The following is a 6601-nucleotide window of genomic DNA, read 5'->3' as shown; positions in this document are numbered from 1 at the left end:
TGCTTATGTAAATAGTTTTTTAATATGGTGAAGAAGAAATAAACTTACTCTTCCTCCAGACTTTGTGCAATGCTCCAGCAACTTAGTGAAGGCCTGTCTGGCAAAACCAGGAGAAATGACTTTCAGTTCCTGAAAGGAGCTCATAAGGTCCAACGTGTACAAGGTAGACACGTTGAGAGAGGCCGGCCAATATCCGCTAATGAGGTCCTTCAATTCAGGAGTCCACTGCCTCTGGCATGTTGCACACAAATATAATGGCTGATGCAAGTCATAACGCCCTTGGAAAATAATGCAAATAAAAACAGCATTAATACATACCAACCACATACTAAATACATATGATATGTATAGTGTAGTGAATTGTTCTTACCGTTGATGGTAATTAAAATCATTGGTTTCCCTGGTGAAATTATGACATTTGTGCCATCACAAGAACTGCATGGTGCCTTCACAGCTGGCAAAATGCATGCTGACAAAAACAAGAAACCACTCCATTACATTATTTGTAACAAGCTAGAAAAAAAATTAACTTACATAAAGACATGCCTTGCTCATGGGTGCAATAACCATCCTCCTGTTTCCTGATGTATGTAATTGGAGGAATAGCTTTAAAAAACCCATCAATGATGGATTCCCTGTTGTGGAGTGGCTGCTTCTTGTAATGCAGTACATCACATTCACCACAGAACCACTCCTCGGGAAGACAATGGCCCTTTCTCAATACCCAAGTATGCCAGTATGTACTTGCTTACTTGGAAAGTACATACTTGAGAAGTACGACTGAAGTACATACTTGCCAAGTACGGGAGTACACGAGCACGATTCTTCAATTGGAACAGCAGTGTACTTCCTTGTTCTACTGTTTGAATGGCGCGTGGTGCGAAGCATTTAAGCCTCATTACCGCCACCTACAGTGTTGATGAATGAACATATAAAATACATATATATATACATATATTGTTGTTATTTTCACATTTTAAATATGTTATACACTATAAAATAGTGTCCATTATATGTAAATACATATACAATGACTTTAATATAAATCTAAAATTCAAAGTTACAATAAATTAAACATTAATATTATACAAAAGTTCACACTTTCAGGTCAAAACGTTTGCATTAAAAACAACATGTCAACAACAAATCTATGGATCACACCAAGTTTGTAATGACGGAGCCGTCTGAACCAGCGGATCATTTCATCAGGACAGGCCGAGGTAACGCTCCTCTGTGCCGGGCACTGTGAGCACCGAGCGTCCGCCGAGGCGGAGCTGATAACCTCTGACAGCGCCGCACCACACTTTAAGTCACTATATCTCATTGAAAAATGCATCAAGCTGAACTCAACCTGAATGAGCCATCTTTACTGTTTGGTGTAATCCACTAGATAGCAGTGTCTGTGAGCAGTATGCCATTTAAGAGTTCCTTCAAACAGCAAGTGACACAGAGAAAATTCACTCATCCTTTGATGGCGCATATCGGCGGGACTTCGAAGGTAAGACTATTTTGTTTACATATTATCGTTTCAGAGTTGTTATACAGAATGATTTGAACAAAAAATATGTTTTGTAAGGGTCAAATCCTTTTTTCAAAACATGCTCTACCAAGTTGAGTTGTCATATAATGGTAAAGGAAAAAAAGGGTCAGTGTTATTAAAATAATAATTCAAAATTTTACTGTGTTTGTGTATTACCATATGATTAGCATTGTAAGAATACATGGTTTGTAATACAAATTGTTTTCTTTATGAACCATTTTACGCAAGACCACACACCTTGTGCCAGAAAATTGTGAGGACTTGGTACAACTACATATTACAACAACAACAACAACAACAACAACAACAACAACAGTAATAGTAACAATAAAATGTATCCTAGTTATTTGCAATCATTCTATAAGTCGTAAATATAAGTAAATATGTATCAGTTGCTTTCATACAATTATCTGCTGTTATATAATATTATCATTTGCTTATGTCATGTCAGTCAAAATGAACTATACTTATGGATGCTGAATAGTCGTTCCCAATACAAATAATAGTCTTCATTTCATTGCTTGAGTCATTACATACAAAACTGTTGAACTAGTTATCAAATTCTCTCAAGCTAATTTTATACCTTTCTTTATCATTTGTTCCTTCAAATGTCTCCTAAATTGAACAATTGCTCTAAGGTGAACTTCAGAGGAGATGTGTGAAGTATTAGTTGTAACCAATGACAAGCCACTTGTTCACAGTCACTCAGGGATGAATCCCATGAACCCTCACTTGGCAAGCATATGTGAACCAAGCAGGACATCGTGTATACCATTTCTACAATTCTGTGACACATGGAAGGTCAGCATCGTGGAAGAGGGGTGAGGATGTGGGGAGGAAGGGGACAAAACAGGGGAAGAGGGAGAAGAGACCAAATACATAGGCAGATTCCTAATTAAATTAGTGCTACAGTTATGGACCATGTTGTCAATCACGCCATCACAATGGCTGAGGCTGGTCGGAGGGTGCAACCAAATGTTGAAAGAACCACAGTGAATTCAATCATTCAAATATTTCGTAGGGAGAACAGTTATGTATAGTATTGGACAGTAATCCAACATCTCATAATATCTCACTTACTCCCCTAACTACAGCAATGTGTAACTTTACTGTAGTTTTCAAATGGCTGTACAAGTGGTGTATAGTGCTGTCTTGAGCATTTTCAGATAGTGTCACAGGTGAATTCTGACCTTTTTTGCATTGGAAAACACTGAGAGAATAAACCATCATGAAAACATGACAAAGCTATTTGACTATCTTGTTCATAAACGATGGTATCGACTTCTCATTTTGATGACACTGGCTGTTTCATTGACATCAATACTTACTATTAAGGAATTGACTATCAATTTTGAGCAAGTGACATGCTTTTGCAGGTTATCCACTTGGTATTGCAGTTTGCACTAATTGTTTTGAGAAATGCCATGCAAATGTTAATAGTGATGTGAAAAAAGCACCAAAGCGACTGAGAAAAACTGTAGTTGGCCTAATTATGCATTGACTGGTGCGTGAAGGTGATTCAGAGCCAGCGATAACACGATAAGCGCAGTCATTAATTAAATTGATTAGTTCTGATTTTAGTAAAGACAACATCACCAGCTTCATACAATATATTAAAACCTTTGATGTTTTAATCCATCAACATTTACACAGGGTCACCGTGTTGCGTGCGCTACGTTACAACACACTACACAGTTGTCGCTAGATGGATCTGTTACAGGCTAAACCTGGTGTGTGTGGTGTAGGGTGTATGGAGTTAGTGTACTGTGCGTGCGTGTGACGTATTAGAGTGAATCAGGAAGTGTGTGCCGTGTTAGTGTTGTTGTTGAAAAGAGAGAGAGAGCCTGTTACACCGAATGCGGCTGCTCCTACGTTTTCCTTTTCTTTTACAAGAGTCACATTGTACCCAACAAACTGTGCATCACCTGCAGAACGGAATGAAGTTTAGTGTTCATGACAGACCGAGTCCCGCAACTGTTTGTGATTACCATAACAAGCTAATCCGAGAGAAGGAGCTAACGGATCTCCTCACTACGGTTCGGGAATCTGCCGCTCGGCTTTGGTAACAGATCATATTGATTTGATTAGCTAAGCAGTAAACCTGCTATAAAACCACTTACTGTCACCTATCACAGCAACGACTTAACCAAGGTGACATCCTTTACTTTTCTAACTGGGAAAATAACAAATACAATAGCATTAAGTAGTCTGAACATAACTGTTGTGTGTAATAAATATCTTCTGATATTAGATGTGTTATACATATTAGCTACATGGCCTTACAGTGTAGTGATACAAGGATAACCAGAGCTTCTCATGTCTTGACTATTGCAGGCAATAATAGATGGAGAGAGCAGATCAATGAAAAGGAGAGCAAAAAGTGGGGATATGGAAGTTTTTATTTTTATTTTTCACTATTGCACTTCGTATTTTATATTATATATAATTTTGCTATCATTACTTTTCTTTTTAAGAGCTGCACTGGGCTTGTTGCTGTTGTTCATGATAACACAGTAATTAGTTTAAAAGTATTTTTATGTTTGTTATGTTAAATCCATTTATATTTGGGGATTCTTGGGTACCGTCCTCCCATGCTACCATGCCAAGACCTTAAGCCACCGCTTTTCCACCCCATGTAGAATTTTCTAGATCTGCCACTGGTTAGGAGTGATGCCATTATTTTCAACAAGGTTACAATATTGAAAAAAAGAGTTTGGATTTAAAGGTAAACTGTGTCTGTCTGCTGAACAATAGTCCTCTTTTACATGTACATGAACATTTACAGTAGTTTTACAATGACACATTTATAGACATGGAAAACAGAGCTCCATTCAGAGCTCATAAAGATTTAAGGAGCTGTAGCATGACTCCTCATGTCAGGAATGTTCAGTTTCTGTATTAAACTGTGGTTGTAAAGTGCCAATAGATAAACATTGGTACATTGGTATTTGATTTACCTTGTAGGTTTGACTCTGTGTAAGTCAGTCATGTAATAAAACGTTAGTAAATATATGTAATTATTTATTTTCTTTCTTTTTATCTCAGTTAAAGAATCTGAATATTTTTGAATGTCATGAGATTATTCTGGGCACCAAATGCTTCAAAGTCTTTTGAATACCAGAACATTCAAAACCTCTGTATGAACTGTGTGCAAGTTTATGTAGTCACACATCCAAAACAATGAGGACCACTTCCCAAAGTCTGGTCACTATTTTGTCACTTTCCCTTTTGGAGTTCCCCCTAAAGTTTCGGAGTAATTCTGTTGACATCACTGTACACATTAATCCATCCATCCATTGTCTACCACTTTATCCTCATCCTATGTTGTAAAAACTCCCTCCCTTCCTCTCTCCTGGCCACGGGCACTTGTTTTCAACACAAGCCGTGATATTTACTTGTGTGTGGTCCCTCACTTGGACAGACACTTGCTTTCTCTTCCTCGCATCCTCCGACAACAGTTTTCCGACAATAATGCTATTATGAGCCGGTCTCACCTGTGTCCTGACATCCTTGCCTCCCACGTGTTTTTAGGGCCGATTGTTTCTAGCATGATCTAGACAGCTGAAAAACACGAGATTCCATTTTTCCAAAGCTGATTCAAACCACATACGGAGTTTGTTTCGAATGTCGTTTTGTTCAGATTCTTACAGACCTGTTTCAATCTGAACGTTCCAGTCACACAATAAGATTTGTGTCTTCTTTGTCCCTCACAGCACCACTCGATGATGATAAACGAATGATGTAGATCCAGAGAAGGAAGTTAATAAGGGTTCCACATAACCATTTGGGACATAAACAGGCACAGATTTCTGTGGTCCGTTTCGTTTATTTTATTTAGACGTCTTGTTTTTCCGGGGCGTGGCCTGCAAGCAGATCAGATCTGATCACTTGCAATATAAGAGAAGAATAGGGAATATACCTTCTGTCAAAATTTTGATGGATGACCCCGATGACCCCCCTCAGGCCCCAGTCCCCCCTCCCTCACCCCTCCCCTCCCTGTTAGCCCATCACCCCTCCCCTCCCTGTTAGCCCCCGCCCCCCTTCACCCCTCCCCTCCCTGTTAGCCCATCACCCCTCCCTCCCCTAAGCAACTGTGACGTCACCACGTCACCACGTGCCCCCGCCCCCTTCACCCCCCGTCCCTATCCACTAACCATGCCCCGCCCTAACAATCACGTGCTCTTCCACATGTTAGAACAAGTCGTTTTTGATGCTTAAATAGGGCTGCATTTTGGAGTTTGTGAAGTGAAGAGACAATCAGAAAAAATGGGTCAAAATGTTTTGCATACTCCAGCCCGCATCAGCGAGTCACCGATTAGCATTAGCCATGCGCCCGGTATCACAAGGGCCCCAAAGAAGCATATTGCATTCCTGCGACGCATCCAGTTCCCGTCGGCTACATTGCAGCGTCAGGAATGGTCGCTGGAGGCCTACGGACAATCTGGCGTCTGGGGCTATGACTTCAAGTATGGAACGGGGGAACTCTGTCTGTATCAGAGAGAAAAGAATCAAGAATGGACCCCTGCCAGCAACATATTGTTGATGACTTCCAATGACTGGGGAGTTTTGAAACATACGATAACCCACTTTATCAACGGTGGTGACTGGAATGTGGATGAGAAGAAGAAGGAATCTGAGGACGTCGCTTCTCCACAAGCTAAGCGAGGAAAATTTTCAGATTCTCCCGGAAAAGAGCGATTCAGTGCTGTTTGGGAATCGAAAGCCTCTCACACGAGTCGATGGTTTCTCCGTGTCAGAGTCCTGACTTGTCAAAAGGAAAAAGAAGAAGGTGATGATCTGGTGCTGGAGTGTTTCAATTCAGATTGTGGCGTATTTCATACTATATTATCCATACCGTTGGCTGCTTGGGTGGAGAAGTTGGGAGAAATGGATGAAAAATTCAGCCATCTCTTTCGCCACTGTCGCAATTGGATCGACCTGCTATTGGTGAAAAAAAATATTTCCTTTTAGAACCTCCCCTTTTCTCTCTCTCAACGTATAAAAAGACCAATCACCAACGACTCTCAGACCCATTCGAGTCAAGCATCATCATGCAGACTA

This window comes from Microchirus variegatus, assembly GCF_963457635.1.
Source record: "Microchirus variegatus genome assembly, chromosome: 1".
Taxonomy (NCBI): domain Eukaryota; kingdom Metazoa; phylum Chordata; class Actinopteri; order Pleuronectiformes; family Soleidae; genus Microchirus; species Microchirus variegatus.
Note: the sequence above shows the minus strand (reverse complement) of the source record.